This window comes from Phyllostomus hastatus, unplaced genomic scaffold (assembly GCF_019186645.2).
Source record: "Phyllostomus hastatus isolate PE091 unplaced genomic scaffold, TTU_PhHast_1.1 phas_contig_195, whole genome shotgun sequence".
Taxonomy (NCBI): Eukaryota; Metazoa; Chordata; class Mammalia; order Chiroptera; family Phyllostomidae; genus Phyllostomus; species Phyllostomus hastatus.
In genome coordinates, this window is record NW_025333706.1 from 1,786,013 (window position 1) to 1,804,739 (window position 18,727).

Genomic DNA, 18,727 nt, shown 5'->3' on the forward strand with positions numbered 1-18,727 from the left:
CTCTGAAGATACTAATTAAATCCATCTGACCTAGTGGGTCATTTAAGGCTGCTATTTCCTTGTTTATTTTCTGCCTAGAAGTTCTATTCATTGACGTTAATGGGGTGTTAAAATCCCCTACTGTGACTTTTTCAGTGTTGATGTTTCCCTTTATGTTCATTAGATTTACTTTATATATTTAGGTGTTACTATGTTGGGTACATAACTGTTTACTAGAGTTATATCTTCTTGTTAGATTGTTCCCTTTATTATAAGGTAGTGCCCTTCTTTATTTTATGGTGTATTTAGTCTGATATGAGTATTGATTACCCAGCTTTTTTTCATTTTTATTTGCATGTAATATCCTTTTTAATCCCTTTACTTTTAGTCTGTGTATATCTTTTGTAATGATATGGGTGTCTTGAGACCATATATATGGGTCTTGTTTTCTTATCCATTCAGACACCCTGTGAATTTTGATTAGAGCATTTAACTCATTTACATGTAAAAGGTTTATTGATAGCTATGTATTTACTACCATTTTATTCTTTTACCTCTTTCTTTTTTTTCTTCTTCTTCCTCTTAAAGATGACCCTTTAACATTTCTCATAATATTGGTTTGGTGGTAATGAACTTCTTTAGCATTTTTTTTCTGGGAAGGTCTTTATTTCTCCTTCAATTTTAAATGATAACCTTGCTGGGTAAAGTAGTTGTGGTTGTAGGTCTTTGCTTCTGATCACTTTGAATATTTCATGCTAATCCTTCCTGGCCTGAGATTTTTCTGTTTAGAATTCAGTTGACACACTTAGGAGAGCTCCCTTGAAGGTAACTAACTGTCTTTCTCTGGCTACTTTTAGGATTTTCTCTTTGTCTTTAACCTTTGCCATTTTAACTGTGATGTATCTTGGTTTGGGCTTCTTTTGGTTCATCTTGTTTTGGACTCTCTCTGCTTCATGGTCTTGTGAGTTATTTTCCTTCACCATGTTAGGAAAGTTTTCAGTCATTACTTCTTCAAATAGGTTATCGATACCCTGCTCTCTTTCTTCTCCTTCTGGTACCCATATGTTGTTGATGTTGGTATGCTTCTGTTGTCCCAAAGGTCCCCTAAACTGTCCACATTTAATTTTTTTCTCTGTCCTACTCTGACTGTGTGTGTTCTGCTACCTTGTTGTCCAAATCACTGATTTGATCCTCTGCTTTATCCAACCTGCTGTTCATTCCTTCAAGTGTGTTCTTTATTTCAGGTTCTGTAGTCTTCATTTCTGACTGGTTCTTTTGAATGGTTTCTATGTTGTTTTTTTTTCATGCTGCTGTAGTTCTCACTAAGTTCCTTATAATTTTCATTAAGTTTCTTGAGCATTTTTATAACCATTCTTCTAAACTCTATATTTGGTAAATTACTTGTCTCCATTTTATTTAGCTATTTTTCTGGAGATTTATCCTTTTTTTCCATTGGGTATGTTTCTTCTTCTTTGTCTTCCCATTTTAGCTGCCTCTTTGTGTTTATTTTTATGTATTAGGTAGATCTGTTATGACTCCCAGTCCTTGTGGCATGATCTTATGTAGCAGGTGTCCTGTGGGACACAGTGGGGCAGTCTCCTTGATCACCTGCACTGGGTGTTCCAGGGATGTCTCTTGTGTGGGTTATGTGGGCCTTCCTGTTTTAATTGAGGCTTGTTTCTATTGGCTTATTCATGCCTGGGGTGAATTTTGAGGTTGGCTGATTATGAGGATCAACTCCATTCACAGTGTACAAGTTCCTGTGTAAGTGCTGATCATATAGAGTAGAATTTGGCCTCAACAGGGTCTGGCACCTGCTGAGATCTTCCTTTGGATATGCTGCTTGTGAAGCTAATGGGATCCTGCTCTGATGTGGTCTGAAGCTGGCCACTGGGTGTATGGTTGTGGGCGTCTAGGAAGAGATTCTGCTTCAGACCAATATCAAACATTGTCTGTGACTGGCCCTGAACAACCTATTTAGAGCTACAAACCAATCCAAAGTTTATGGCTGCCTTTGCTGGGCCTGGCTTTGCACAGGAAGGATCAAGCTACATACCAAAAGTGGCTTTTCTCAGCACTGAGCCTGGGGGAAGGTTAACAAAAGTGACAAGGAACTTGGAGATCTGCATCCACCTGCCTTCACTTGTCAGCTCCTTGTTGGGCTCAGGCCCTGAAAAAGCCTCTGATAGTACTCAAGTTGCATGAGTTACGTTCTAAGTGAGTCACTAGGTAGAGGCAAGTGGTGTTCACCAGACTGATATAGGTTCAAACTCAGTGCCAGTACTGGGTCTGAAGCCTCTCAGCAAATATCCCTGGTTATACCAAATTTAGCTGCCACCCACTGGGTGCTAACACACTGTTGTGGGCAGAGTTTCAAGGAGTCATCAGTGTGAGGCCAGCAGAGGTTCCAAATAGACTAAGATTTGGCCATATGAAGGGAGGGCTCTGCACTGCTCCAGTATTCAAGGGAAAAATTCCCCTCATCCTAGAGTCACACAGCTCAGTCTGTTCCAGATTCTGCCAGGAGCCCCATCTCAACAGGGTTCGGAGCTGCCTAGAGTCAGAAGATGGGGAGGTGACATTTAGTCTTGGGGAAAGTTGGAGGAAGTGGTCACTGTCCCAGAGCCACACAACTAAATCTATCCCAGATCCTGCTTAGATCTTGGCAGCATGGATCCACCAGGAGTCAGGAAGGTAATGTTACTGGGACCCCAGAGTGGGACTAGCAGATCTCCCATGAAGGGGAGGAACAAGTCAGATTCACAAAAGTGGGGATATGGCCCCTACTCCAAAGACACACCCTGAGTCTACCTAGACCTCTACAATCTAGCCCAGGCAGCTAACTCCTCAAAAGAGTGCAAGCTCTGCAGGTTGTGGCCACAGAAATTATGGAAGGTGGGACTATTGCATTTCCATAGGCTGATGCCATATAGAGGGGCCTGTTCCATGCAAGAAAGATGGCATATGTGGTATGGGATAGTGACTTAGCACAGGTGTCCCAGCTGCTTTCTCCTCAGTTCTTTTCCCAGAGCCACAAATCTTTGTCTCTCTTGCACAATTCTAGTCCACTCAGCCCTCCCTTTGTTAGAGCCCAGCATGAGTGGCTCACAGTGAGATTTTGCACATTGGCCCTTTAAGAGGGTGCCTGTGTCTCCAGCAGACTCCTGTCTCTCCCTGGCAGGCAGAATATGCACTGATTTTCATAGCCAGATGTTATGTGGGTGCCTCTTCTTGGCTCTGGTGCTCTGGTCTAGGGAACCTGGTTTGGAGTTGAAAATGCTTGTTCCTCAAGGGGAGCCTTTGCAGCTGTGAGGTCTTTCCAGAATCTTAGCCACCACATGTGGGAGTGGGGCCAGCCCTTTTTGTGTCTCTACCCTTCCTATCAGCCTCAATGTGGCTTCTTTCATAAATTCTTTTACTTTATTTTATTATTGTATTTTATTTTTTTATTGTTGTTCAAGTACAGTTTTCTGCCTTTTCCCCCTACCTGTAAATTCTTGGTTATAAGGCTTCTCTTCAGCTAGACTTCAGTTGATTATTTAAGTTGACTGCCCTATATTTTAGTTGTATAATTCCAGTTTTGTCCTGGGAGGAGTTGACTCCCATAGAGATTTTAATAATTAAAATTATAAGTCCTGTTTATAACATAGTTCATTTAAGGCTAGTCAAATATTGAGAAAATAATTTTGGTAACATATTAAATGGCAGGTTATAAAAAATGTGTTACATGTTATGCTTGCTCATATTTTCTCAGAGGAATTCTAACACTTGTATCACTGTTGAGACAAGGGAATTTTATTCTTGCCCCAGCCACAATTGAAGGTTGATAAGCTGTCTATCTACAACCTTCCTAAGTCTAATGATTTGGGCAAAGCAATGCTTATGAGACAGTAGTAAGCATATATTTTCTTTTCTGTCATCTCATGAGGCTATTTGTTCCCTTTTCTGTATAATCCAACTACAAACCTGAGGATCAACTTGTAATGCTGGAATTTACAGACCTGAGGTCATTTAAATCACTTACTTTATCTGCTGGAACTTCTAAGTTCTGTGCTTTTATAGAAATATAAAACATATCAAGAAGTTTAGGATTCTATCTCCTGCTCTTTCGCTGATGGTGCCGTGGTGGCTGTCCCTCTCTCTGCAGTGGGGAGGCATTTCTCTCCCTATTCTCTTCCTATTAGGAGAGGTCCCAACACTTGAGCTCTTAATCCCCAACTTTTCCTGTTGTTTGCTTCCCCTACAGATTTTGCTGCATCAGTATTTTCTCTGCCTATAGGAACAGCATCTACCATGGCAACAGAAAGAAAGAAGGAAGCAGCCCTTCTGTGAATGAAAGCCCTTCTGTAGACGTTAACCAGACATACTCATTTCCTTTATGAAGTTCCTTCAAAAGCAGGTTGCTTGATTTGCTTTCATTCTTCATTTTTATCCTGTACTTGTCCCTCTCTGATATAAAGCCTGTTTAGACTGTAGGAGTTCTCCAAAGGCCTTTTTAATTGTTTTCTCACTCTACACACAAACACACACACAATTTTACGTATTACTTGATAACCTAAGTTAATTGCTGATGCTGATGATTCTCAAATCTAAAACTCCAAACCATACTTTTATTTTGATACTTTCCCTGTATCCAATTTCTCACTAAATCTGGACATTGCTGTTTAAACACTTTTCCAGGCCTACTAGACCTGTTCCTTCTGGAATCCATGTTGCTGAATAGTGCCGCATCCCACCCACCATTCAATACCACACTTAAGGTTGAGCCAGATGCTATCTGGCATCTGGATTCCCAATGCAGACATGGCTCCCAGTTCCTGGCTTCCCAATTCCATTAGTCAACCAAACCTCAAGCTCTCCCTTGTATATCTCTCATTATCACTATTTTACTTCAGACTCCCACCATGTCTTCCCACCCACATTTAAACATCATTTATAGCCTTGGCTGGTGTGGATCAGTGGTTTGAGTGCCAGCTTGTGAACCTGACCAGTTCGATTCCCAGTCAGGACACATGCCTGGGTTGCAGGCCAGGTCCCCAGTAGGGGCCATGCGAGTGGCAACCACACATTGATGTTTCTCTCTCTCTCTTTCTCCCTCCCTTCCCCTCTCTAGAAATAAATAAATTAAATCTTTTAAAAATAGACACTTATAATAATTGTGAAATATAGCACATAAGAAAATAGCCTAAAACAAATATATATTATATAAAAAATAGCCATGTAATCAGTATTCAGGTCAAGGAAAAGAACATTCTAGAATTCCAGAAATCCCTGAGTTGTCTCTTTTGGATAACATCCCCTTCCTCTTTCTAGGGGCAATCACTACACTGGATTTAGAGGCATCATTCCTTGCTTTTCTCCTTAGTTTTGCCACCTATGCCTACACCTCTAAACAATGGAGTGCAACTTGTCTGTTTTGTGAGCAGAGTATATTATTCTATTTCTTCATTTTTGTTTTCTTACACTTTTTAAATTTACCAATATGAATTTGAATTTTTTGATGCTGTAGGTCATATTCAGTGCATGACATGTCCCCTTGGTGGGTACTTGGTGGATCCTCGTTTTGAGCTGATTACAGTGACACCACTGCAGACACACACTCATGTGGATGGATCCCTTGGTATGTGTGTTTGAGAGCCCCAGGGTGCATTCCCTGGGATGGGTTGGGTGCTACTCCATTACCTTGGAGTGCAGATATTACATACACTTTGAAGTGATTTTTGCAATAGCTGATTCATTCCTCTCTCTTTCTAAATGACTTTCTTCCTTTTGCCTATTACACTAAGGAACTTTCCAAGAAACACATCTGATGACGTTCCTTTTCTACTTAGCATTTTCTCCATGGCTCCCCTTGGCCTTGGACAACATCAAAACTCTCTAGCAATGGTAGTTAGGGCTTACTGTGGTCAGACCTCTGCCCAGCTCTCAACTCCAACTCTGCCATTTGTCTATTGCAACCCAATTGATGACCCACACAGCAGTGCCTGTAGCTGCAGAAACACAATATGTGTTTGTCAGGTACTTAACATGTAATTTTCTTTCAATCAAATATTCTATGAGAACATTTCTTTATCCCCAGCCTGAGTCTCAGGAAAGTCCCTAGTATTCTGAAATCACTTGGGCATACGAGTATCATGGCAGCCATGAAGCTGTGTTGGAAGTCTCTGTTTACATTGTACTTATTCATATCCTGTCTTCTTATAAAAGGTGTTGATTAGGTAAAATACAATGAAGATGGAGCCACATAAGTAGATAAAAAGTAGAGTAAAGTGAAGTGTGGCTAGATTACATGATAAAGAGAGAACATTGAAAACCAGGGACACAAACTATGGGATTCCATATGGCCATTAAAATGGTACTGTAGGTAGACACTGAGAATCAGATACCACTAAGTGGGTAAGTGTCTTCTCTACCACAAAGCAAAACTGGGGAATGTATCTCTGTATTCTCAGTACTTGGGACCGAATTGGTACAGTAGAATCAGGTGAATGTTGAAGTGGACACCTAAGGTAATAGTCACCTTTAGGAGTTACAACCTCATCTGTGTACTGCAGAATAAAAATGGTACATACAATTAGAGCCTATGGATCATCTGGAAGGATGTGTTATCCGCAAGCTGTAGTTGCTAATTCAGCTATCTACAAGGATAGTCTGTTAATAGAAACTGCTAAGGCTGACAGGAGCAGGAGCTTTGGGGTTCTTGTAGGCTCTGATGACTATGAGAGCCCATGTTGTGTGTGAGACAGGGGCCCACCATTACAAAATTATACAGCTGTCCAAGAAGAAACAGATGCTTGGATATTTTATATGGGATATTTTCTGGCTTTTAAATGTTGACAAATAATTTTGTGAGTCAGCAGTTTTCAATCTTTTTCATCTTATGGCACACAAAAACCAATTACTAAAATTTTATGGTACTCCCAAAATATATTTTTTGATCATCTGACAAAAATAGGTATAATTTTGATCATTCACACCAAATGGCTATTATTGTGTTGGCTGTTGTCATCTTTTGTGTATCTGAAAATCTAAAGGAAGAGGTCAGTGCTCCTAACTAAGTAGGTATTACATGTTTAAAAAGTTCTTGATGCACACCAGTGTGCAGGCCATGGCACACTGGTTAAAAATGAGTGTTGTAACTTATATTTTTAAAATGACATACAGGTCCCTCTTTATCCCATTCCCTCTCCCTTTTGATCACTGTCAGCCTGTTCTCAATTTCAAGGGTTTACAGAAACAATTATAAAGGACATATGGACAACAACAAGGGGGGGTGGAAATGGGGGACTGAGGTGGGGAGGGCTAGGGTGGTGGGAGGGTGGGGGGGAAGACAGAAAACTATACTTGAAAGACAATTTAAAAAAAATTATACAATAAAAATTAAAATAAATAGATAAATCAAATGATATACAGGTCCTTACTGATAGGCTAGACAAATCTTAATGGCATTCTTCCTGGAGTTGACTGAAAGTAAAGACAATGCTGGAGGGTCTCCTAAATCAAATAAACATAAAAAAAGAAAAAATAGCTAAAATAACTCATTAGATTTAAATATTCACATTTTCTAGTTTTCCTGGAAAAAAATTAAAACTGTTATTAAAAGAGCACTCAGGGTTTAGGAACTTGTGGCATAATAAGATATATTTGGTGTATGTCCCCAGTTCATAGTACACAACCTCTAAAACCCAAGGACATCCAGAGTAATTACTGTCTTTTTTGCTAATGAGATGAGTGATAGATGGTTTTAAATGGGGGACTGGTCTCCAGAAAGGCCAAGCATTGATTAAAAGATTGGAACTTTTAGCACACTCCCCAGACCTCCCTTCAGGGAGGGGAAATGAAGTGGAGATTGAGTTAATAACCAGTGACCAATGACTTAATTGTGTCTATGTAATGAAACCTCCATTAAAATGCTTCAACGATGGGGTTTGGGGAGCTCCTGGGTTGATCAACAGAAGTACTGAGAGGGTGGTACTCCTAGAGAAGCATGGAAGCTCTGCGCCCCTCTTCATCTGGCTGTTATGAGTTGTATCATTTTAATAAACTGGTAATCTAGTAATTAAACCATTTTCCTGAATCCTGTTACCTGCTTTAGAAAATTACCAAAGCTGAAAAAAAGGCAGTTGTAGGAATCCCTGAGACTGTAGCCAAATTGGACAGAAGTATGGGTACCCTGGGCACCCAATGCTTGTGACTGGAGTCTGAAGTGAGGACAGTCTTATAAGATTGAGCCCTTAAACCTATGGTGTCTGTGATAACTCTGGGTATTAGTGTCAGAATTGGATAGATTTGTGGGACAGTTGCTGACTACAGAGTTGGAAAACTGGTTGTTGGTGTAAAAAAGACCCCACACATTTGGTGTCAGATGTATCATAAATGAACACAGGCCATTGAAGTATTAGAAACTATTAATAACTGTTTTCAGTGATCCAGAGAAGGCCAGCAGGTAGAAAATGATTTGAGGTCAACATGGGGTCATAAACTGGGTTCATTTATGATCACTGCCTGAGAGTTTACCACAAACACAGGGTACATATCAGAGATAAACGTGTTATATTCATCTCTTGGAAATTGCATCCCCTTCCTTCAAACCACTGGCTGAGTCTTATTCATATTGTATGAACCAAAAGAATGTATCCTGCTGTTTATTGTCTCTTTAACTTGATTTGGGAAATCAGGGAAATTTAATCTCTAGCCAATAAGAGAAGGTTTTAACTTCATTTCTCTAGGAAAAATGCACTAAAAGGGAAGATATGGATATTCTTTTCTATTATGCAACCCGAGGTATTAAGCTCAGTAATCAACACTTTCCCATTTCCAGTTTCTTCATAGTAATTAATGGTATGCCTGAAAACAATGTAAAGATTTCTCAGAACACTTTTTTATATTGAGTAAAACAGACAATTGTCATCCTGTTAGCTTATTTAAATTATGATTTTCAGTTCAATTGCTGTATCTTTTGATTCTGAAATCTCCCAATTCTAGGGAAATAAATTTTGAGAGAAAGAACATGTTTACAAAGTAGCTCATTTAAACATAGAACAAAATAAGCCTGAAAGGTACATTGGAAACTGAACCATTTTCTTAGAATGTAAAGGAAAATACCAAGTCAAGAGATAATACCAAAGCAGCGGGTATTTAGGAACACATCACTGGAAGCTTTCACAGCACCTGTGGGCTCCTATTCTGGGAGCTCCTCCTCCCACCTGTTTCCTGCCCTCACCCTTTGTCCCTGTTTGATGTGATGAATTATAATTAAGAGCCTATAACTGAGCTCAGCTTCCAAATGGATTGTGCCTATCTTTCAACCACCCCACCTCATCTCTGCTTACATGCATCAATGATAGGTGTCCAAAGATCCTTCACCCTCCAGTGCCCTTGTAAGTACTAATGTGACCCTATGGCACATCCTCCTCTCCCACCGCACCATTTGCTGGGCCCTGTTCCCTCAAGTTCTCTTTTGATCTTTGCTTTCACCTTTGGATACCTGCCTATCCTTCAGGTTCACAGTCTTCACTACAGACATCTCAAGAAGATGCTAGTTTTTCCTCATGTGCTGCTTTCTTTAGGACCAGGAAATAGAGTTGATGCTTCTTCCTTCTTATTGCCCCTTCCAAACTTTTACTTTCCTTCTTTTCTAATCAAAACTCCCTGATCCTGAAGGAAATGCCCCATCTGTCTCTTCCATCCACCATTGCTTAGTGCCACTATTTCCTCAGTCATTGAAGACAATCCATCCAGCAACAGATTTGTGTCCTACCCCATTCTGGTCACATTCACAGTGGTGTCACCAACATCATGGTTTCTCTGGAATAGCTTCAGTTTAGACCTATTCTGTAGTGATTACTCTTAACACCTTGTTCAATCTCAAAAGTGTTCCAGTTTGGACAACACATTAAATTTGTCACCTTTGGATGACCCATATATCAGCCTTCTGTCACTTTGTCATTTTTATCCACTTTCTTCTCTTCCTCACTATAGCTAGTAACTTCATATCCTGACTATGTGCTCACCAGCATGTAAAATATCAACTCTGAGCCTCCCAAAGCATGAACACTGACTTAACATTCTTTCAGTTGCTAAACAATTTAAACTCCACTGAGAACTTCCATTCAATGATCTCTCCACCTCCCTCCATGGACTTTGATTACAATTAACTCCCTAATCAACCTGCCCTAATTATAGTTACCTTCCAAAACTCTAAACTGCTTCATCTTAAGTATTTTTCTTCTTTCTGTTTGTATCCAAGCAGAACTTGACTATAAAAGTGTTACTCAACTGGACTGACTAGTTTTATTATAAATCACAACCACAAACTTCAAATGGACACTAATACTATGAATCAATCCTTTTTAGTTTCATTCATCTGCAGTTTGCTAGGTTGCCAGGCAACCAACTTGAAGACAGTTCAGTGGAGCTTATACCATCTAAACAACAGAAAGAAAATAAGTTGGAAAAAAATGAACAGAGCTTCATGGGCCTACATAAAAACCCAACATTTGTGGCCTCAGGTCCCAGACAGAGAAGAGCACAGAAGTGAAAAGGTATGTGTAAAAACAATGGATGAAAACTCCCTAAATGGGCAAAAAGATAAAAATCTATTGATTCAAGAAGCTAAACAAATACCATATAGGATAAACCCATAGAAACCTATACCAAGTCATCACAATTAAGCTTCTGAAATCTAAACAACATACACACACACGCAAAATAAAGCAGACAGAGATGAATGACCATTGAATACATTGATGCACTATTAGGTGGTAACACCAATTCACATGACACTGGACTTCTCATCAGAATCATGGAGTCCAGAGGAAGTGGCACATCATTTTCCAAAGGCTGAGAGAAAAGAACTCTCAACTGTGGAGTCTAAATCCAGTGAAATTATCTTTCAGGGATAAGGGGAAAACAAAGACCTTTTCCTATAAAGGAGAACTGAAAATAGTTGCCCCCCAGAAGATCTACCCCTAAGGATTATTAAATGTTCTTCACATAGAAGGGAAAGGCTAAAAGAAGCAAAGTTGGAGCATTAGGAGGGAGGAAGGAACAGGGGAAAGAACAGAAATATGGGCACACAAACTAGACTACTTTTCCTCATTGGCTTTTATACTCATATTTGATGAATGAAACAAACATTGTAACACCATGAAATCTTTAAGACAAAGATATTTAAAATGGGGGAAATGAAAGAACCTAATGTTACCCATTCAGAAATCTTCCTCAACACCATGTCCTCTCCATTGCTTCTCCATTCTACTGTCAGCTCATAGCAACTCTTCTAAGAGACCTTCTCTCATTAGCCTACTGCAATGTTTTTTCTCTTTCAACCACTCCACCAAAACTGTTTTTTTCAAGGTCACTTGCAATTCTGTCAAAAATACACATCAACTGACACTTTCCCAAAGTGCCTCAGTAATCAAAGGCATTTTCCTTTCAGCTGCCTCTGATGGTGAGATTAATCAAAACATTTTTCAGAGTCACCTTCCTCACTACCGTTGGCGCCTTGACAATAGAGCTATAATAGCTTTGTACATTAAAGCACAAATACCCCTAATATCTCAGACTGTGGTTGGTATTTTATCATCTGTAACTGGGAACTGAAACATTGAAACACTTGAAATTAAAATCTCCTCAGTTCTACTGATGTCTTACCTTCGACACATCACTGGAATTTGACAGAGCTATGGGAAATGGCAATCTGGCCATTTAAATTCCAAAAGCGTGAGACAAAGCCACAAATTGTCACTGTATACCAAATGAAGTCTTAACAACAGTTAGGCTATGTCTTTATTTCATTGTTAAATTTTTTGATGTAGTATAAGATAATGGTAATTCTAGATGCAGAGTAAAATTTAGTCTTTTTATTCATCCCTATGTTGACAGCACTTTGAACTGAACTTCGAGTATTTTGAGTACAGTTTCAGTTTGTAAAGGTGCACAGAACAACTTCTAGTGAAATGAGAGTTATCTATGGTTTAGGAATCCTGTTTTTACCAAGCATTCTTTTTTTTAACTTGAATAAAAAGGAGGTAGAGGTACAGAGGTATGTTTATGAAATGTGTATGAGAAGGAGATAGAGAGAGAGAATATCAAGCAGCCAAATGAGAGTGAAAAGAAAACTTTGGACTCCACAAACCTGAATTCATATCTCCAGAATATAACCCTGGGCAGGTCACACAGCTTCTCTGAGCCTCATCTGTGAAATGGGAAGATAACACCAAGCTGAAGCATTATTGGGATATGATAGTTGCCAGTCCTGATCACTATATCTTGCTGCCCTCTGATCTCTATGTTGAAGAACTGAAAAACAACTTTTTCTGGCTTCACTGGGCTGGGGGAGGGGATGGCCATGACTTAGGAGCAGAGTGACTCCTGTCATCTCCATGTTGAACATGTGATTTTCACTGTGAAGTCTGCAGAGCTCTTTGATCTTCCACATGGCACCAGGAAGCTTTGAAGTTGGTCCTTTGGCCTGGTCTCTGAGCAGCAGCGATGACCAGAGCACACTGTTTCTGTGAGTTGTTCCTGTACCATGGGCTGGAACTAAACCTTGACTCTTCCTTGCACCGAGACTTTAAGATGTGTGTTATCTTGGTATAGCCTAGTCTCTGCTGTGTCAGGGCTCAGAAAAGTCAGAGGCTTTTATGGGCAAAGTCCACAAATGCTGATGTTGCTCTTGCTTCTGTGTTTTTTGGGGAGTGTTGCAAGTTCTTTTCTTTTACTGCCAACTGCCCTCATATACCTTCCCCTCCTAAAGTCCCTGCTGGACTCAGGCTTATGTGAGGACAGAGAACAAAGCTGACTTTTCAATAGGAGCTGGGAGTCAACACAAGTAACTTGTTTATTGGATGGAGACAATAACATTAAGCCCCCATGGTAACCCTGTGACAATGCAAGTTCAGGTAAAATACGATTGTTGGCAGGTCCCTCCTCTTCCCCATCCCTGTTCTCATTTCACTAACCTTTCAATAAAGTAGCTCCAAATTCTGTGCTGTTAAAGACATGGGACCTTCCTCAGTGGCTGGCATTCCGTATCATCAAATCCACAGAAAAGGCAATGTGTAGGCTAAGAGGTTGTCATGCTAGTTGTGTGCTGATGTACTCTGCACTGTAAACCTCATGCTAGCTATACAAATCATCTGTGCCAGCTCTGCCCTGCTCTGGGGTATTCACAGTCATGCTGGGAAACACATAGACAGAAAAAAGCTGACCAGTGTTGGCATGTATGTTCATCAACCTGCAAGGATCTAAGTCCCTACAACAACAGACTATAAGAGAGGAGCCAAGGCCATTGCCAGCACCAACCATGCTCCCTCCATTACCTGCCATGTTTCACACCTGCTACATGAATCTTCCCAGAGCATAGCCTTGCTCATTTACCCCCTTGCTCCCAGTATTTCATGGTTCTCCAACCCTGTGCAGAACAGAACACAGGCAAACTTTCTGTATCAGTTTGATGAGGTTGGTGTCACAAAGCACCACAGACTGGGAGGCTTAAATTAATAAAGGTTTACTGCCTCCTCTTGAAGGCTGGGAGTCTAAGATCAAGATGTCAGTAGGGTTGCTTCCTTCTGAGGCTGAATTTGTTCCAGGCCTCTTCACCAGCCAGCATCAGGTGGTTTGCTGACAATCTTTGACATTCTAGGCTTGTAGAAGCAGTGCTTGTTTTCTGCCATTAGCATCACATGGGCTTCTCTGTGCATGTCTGTCTCTGTCCAAATTCTCCTTTTTATAAGGATACCAGTCATCTTTGATTAGGGTCATCTAACAATCTCATCTTGACTTGACTACATTGGCAAAGACCCTATTTCCAAATAAGGTCACATTCTGTGGTACTGGGGTTATAATTTCAATGTATCTTTCTTTTAGGGAACAACACTACCCTAGTTGAGCAATCAAGAATGTTCACCATGTTTTCCAACCTTCCTTTCCCATCCATATTCCAAATTCCACTTTTCTTATTTATCATGCTTGTCTAGCCAGCCTTTTCAAATGCCATCTTACTTGGGAGACTCTGTTTTTTTTCTCAGGTCTATACAACCTTTAATACCTAAGTAAGTCTTTTTCATGGAGGTCTTCCTGGATCCCTACAACCCTTAGTGATATATGTGAGCATGTTGAACTCACTTTTCACAAATGCCACAGATTAGTCACAGACCTTCTTGCAATTCTATTTTGTAGGGCAGTACTACCCCTAGAATGGGCAAGAGAGAACTTTACTCTGGATCCTTATGGGGTGAAGTATCCATGGAGCTAAGGGAGCAGAGCTGCCAAGAGACCATATCACCTTCTAGAATATTCTCCCTGCCCAAATGGCCCTGAGTCTGTTCCTGACTCCCATCTGGCATTATCCTACTATGAGTGATCTTACCACCAGGGACTCCATCTCTGGCTGGGAGTTTGGTTAAGGAGTGCTGGAGCAGAGGGGAAGAGCATGAATGTGCAGGTTGTATAACCACAGACTTGCATCGGGGACTTCATGGTGTGGGACAGAGCCAGCCACTAGGAAAGGAAGGTCATGACTACACTCCAGGTCTGGGGGTTGGACCTTTCTGTGTAAACACCTCTAAGCAGAAAAAGAATTCTTGATTTTAGTCTAGCTTTTCATATTATTATAAAGGTATATTCATCAAGATGGAGGAATAGAACATATTTTAAGCTTGATTCACAACTTTAAAATATTTAACCCTATTATATGTGGGTCTCCATTTGTACTTTTTCTCTGAGCCCAGCAAAAGTTGGGGGTGGCCTTGCTTCAGGTGATCCCCTTCCATCCTGTGTCTACTTGTGGATCCCAGATCTGTTCTTCTCAAGATGTCAGAACTGAAGTTGGTCCTTCTGACCATTCATTGATTTTAGGTGCTCTCATTTAGTTGTGATATTATTCTTCTGCTCTCTTATTTTGTCCTGATGATAATGAAATATTTTCTGAGAGTATGTAGTCATGTCAAAAAAGAAAGACTGAGAATGAATCTGTGGGGCAAAGATGATGGATTTCAAAACACACTTTCAAGTCATAAACATCTCCAACAGGGCATGAGAAAGGGTGGTTTCAAGTGAAGTAACTTCGCTCTAATTATATGGACCAGCTCTGCTCAGTGTGGGAATAAATCTGCCTGCCTTCCCATGGGTTGTCTTGGGCCACCTGAAGATCTGATGGTGGCAGGGCCAGTAGGAAATGCTCCACATGCCCCCCGTAACAAAGCAGCTCTTTCCACTCTCACGTAAGTAGAAGGGAGGATGGCCCATTGGGCAGGAACAGACCACTTTGAATGTATTTGGGAATTTTCAAAGGTAGATAGGATGCTTAAAATTTAATGCAATTGGCATATGTTGACAGAAGTCAGATATAAACACATCTGAACTTTGGCTTTCTGCATATGGTGAGAGGCTGTGGCCTTTCCTTCCACTTTCTCCAATACTGCCCTCTTACCTGCGAGAGTAGCCAAGCCTGTCTGGTGGTCAACACTACCTCTGGTGCCCATGGACACCCTCTGCTTGGATGCAGTCCCCAAGGTCCTCTCTTCCCCTCTCAGGGACATAGTGAATGGAACCCTATCTCTCCCTATGGTACATCCTCCATCAAATTATCCCAGTTAAATTAACTGCACTTCCTAAAATTCACTTGGGCAAAAACATCCTCTTTTATTCTTTTCTTCTGTCTTTGCAACCTCATCCAAATGTTTCAAAAAAACTTCTCCTTTTCCCCCTCTATTCCATTGGTGTATCAAACTATTACCTCTATTATGATTTACACAGAAGACCAACACCACACACCTGTTCGAAGAATGATAGGGATGGGAAAAATCTTCTATGTATTTGGTACAAAATGTGTCTTGGTTTTGTTCTTCACACTGGCTCTGTGCTGGTTAATGAGAACTTCATTTTATTGGTTTGAGCAGGGAGTCCTGGGAATGTTTTTGATGAGCAGTTTGTCAGCACCACTAGTTAACAGCTAAATAAATGGTACAGTTCTTTTTTTGTAACACAACTTTCCTTTACAGAGCTTTGAAATAAAAATACAAGTAAGGTAATGAGCTATGAATTACTAAGTCAGAATTATTTAATTTGAGGTAAATAGACTTCTGGGTGTCTGAGGAATCATACACAAAAATTTGAGGGTAGGTGCACAATTAATCATTATTGTTAGTTTATGTGGCAGAGATTATAATTTGCCTACCCAGTACACATTTCTTTTTCTTCCATAGCCATAGAATCCTAATGTTATTAGGAATAACAATAAGCCCAGCTACAAAAATCCAAAATGTCTTAGCCTTTTTTGCAGATAGGTGGGGCTGTGCCTAAATTCTGGCCACTGAGATGTAAGCAGCAGGTGTTTCTGGGACTTCCAGGGAAGTGTTTTAAAAAAAGAAAGAAGACACACTCTTTTGTCCTTTCACTTTTATCTTTTTTTCCTGCCTGGAATGCAGACATTATGGTTGCACTGCAGCAATAACGTGGGGCCCAGAAGCAGCCTTGCAGTTGGAAGTCACTCCCTAAGAATAATCAAATGGAACTTTAGAAAGAACCCGGGACTTTCTTCTTTGTATTTGTTTATGAAAGCTAAAAATAACCTCTATCTTTTTTAAGCTGCTGACATACTACTTCTGTTTTATTCACTTGAACCTGATGCTAGCTGCTACACTCCACCACATTCAAGTGCGGGAAATATTACTTTATTTTTCTAAATCATTGAAAATGTATCTCAAGTCCCACTAAACTGACTGGTAAGAAATATGATCTCAGTAGCATTCAGGGAGACCCTCATGTATGTCCCTGGGCTTCTTGTTATGCCCGGAAAATATGGTGAAGGCTTCTGATGTTTGGCTCATCAGGATGATCACTAAGATGCCTATCCAGAGGGAGGCATGACTAACCCCCGAAATTCCAGGTTTGGTGTGGGCACTGAGGCCTTGGGTCAGGTTTATAGCCCAGCAGACTAACACAGTCCCCATGGGTGCCCCAAGCAGCCATGCCTGCCTTCTCCTGCCAGCCCCTGCAGGTCCCAAAGAGCTCTTTGCACTGACCTCCACAACCCCTGTGAGGCCCCTGACTCACAGCCCCCTAAATTTGGGCATTTTCCCCTAGGGAAGCCCTCTGTCTCCATGCCTCCAAGTTCTTCCTTTCCCTCCCCTCCTGGAGGACCCAACATTGACACCCTTGAGGGGAAGGGGTTACTGAGTTATAAAGTCTTCCCTGAGAGTGGAATGGGCTGGAGGAAGGAGATTCTCAACTGAAGAGGAGATTTCTTACTTTGTCCAGTTCATGTGCATGTGAGCCTTTTCCTGGAGAGGGCAGCCCTTTCCCTGGATCCACAAATAGAGAAGGTAAAGCATGTGGAAGAGGCTCTGAGAATTCTCTCAAATTTCCATATATTTCCACATCAACATCCCATGATTAAATTTGTTCTTGCATCAACAAAATATTATTATAAGGGCTGAAATCTTATAAATTAAAAAAAACAAGGGCATAATGGAAGGTAAAATAGAAAACCAAAAATGTTTTAAATGGAAGGAATTTGATCTTCTTGTGGGAGAAAGCAGGGAATCAGCAGGTGCACAGCTGATAGCTTCATCTGCTGGACAACAGTTGTCTGACTGGAGGGAGTAATGGTCTGAGTGACGATACCTATGAAACAATACCTGGGCTGGTGACTGTTTGCCTTTTACATCAATAAATTAAAGTTACTATAGGTTTCACTATGTAGTATTTATATAAAAAATGTAAACATAACACATAAATAGTTATCTGACCATTTGCAAACTTAAATCAGGGATGAAGTGGAATTTGATGTAACACATGTCTTTCAGTCCTTATAAAAATCTAGTACTAGCCTCTTCCTTGAAATGAAGATTTTTTTCTCCCTACATACACCACTCGTACACCACTGTGGAGTCTAGGCAAGTTGTGAACCAGTCCCAGTTTCTAGTCATTCTAACACAGGGAGAACTCTGCCTTTGTTTTCCCATCTGTGCAGTGGCCTTGACCTCTGCCGTAAAGAGGCCTGGTCAGCATCCGAGGTATAATGCACACCGTGCTCATGCAGGGGGAGCACCACAGAGGCAGGCTTGCTATCACTCTGTTACAGCAATGATGATGGCTTAGAAGTGTGTGAACCCATGGAGGTCACCTTCAGACAGGCCTACTTGCTCCTGGCGCTTTCTGTCTGGCACGCTTGCCAGGAAGCAGGTTATGGAGTTCAGGCCTGTTTGGGTTTGCAGCCTATAATGATAGTTTCATGGCAGCTCCTGTTATTGAATTCGGAGGTGGGTTCTGGGCGTTCACCACCTGATTAATGCACACTTCTGACTCACTCACCTTCCCAGATAGCTGAGAACCAAGTCTGAAAAACAAGAAACTTGAAGCACTTTTTTTTTCCAGGCAAATCTACCCACAGGCCTTATTTTCTCAAGCCCTGTAGGGTCCTTCTGAGTTAGCACTAATTCCTTCATTTCTTCCCAGGATACTGTATTTCTTTACACATAAAAAAAGTAGTCAGTGGAATAATCTCACTGACACAATTCACTTGGAGATTACAAGAAAATTATGGATAAGTCACGATGTTATTTTAAATATGAAATTTGTGTCTTTATATAAAAAAGAAATACATTCAGAGAGAACACATAATCTCTGGAAAATGAGTCTGAGTTCTCACACTCAGGTCAGTGGCTGGTGGCTGGGTGCCTGTGTCCTGAGACACGAGAAGATGCAAAACAGGCTACAAAGGGCCAGAAGGTGCCAGGAG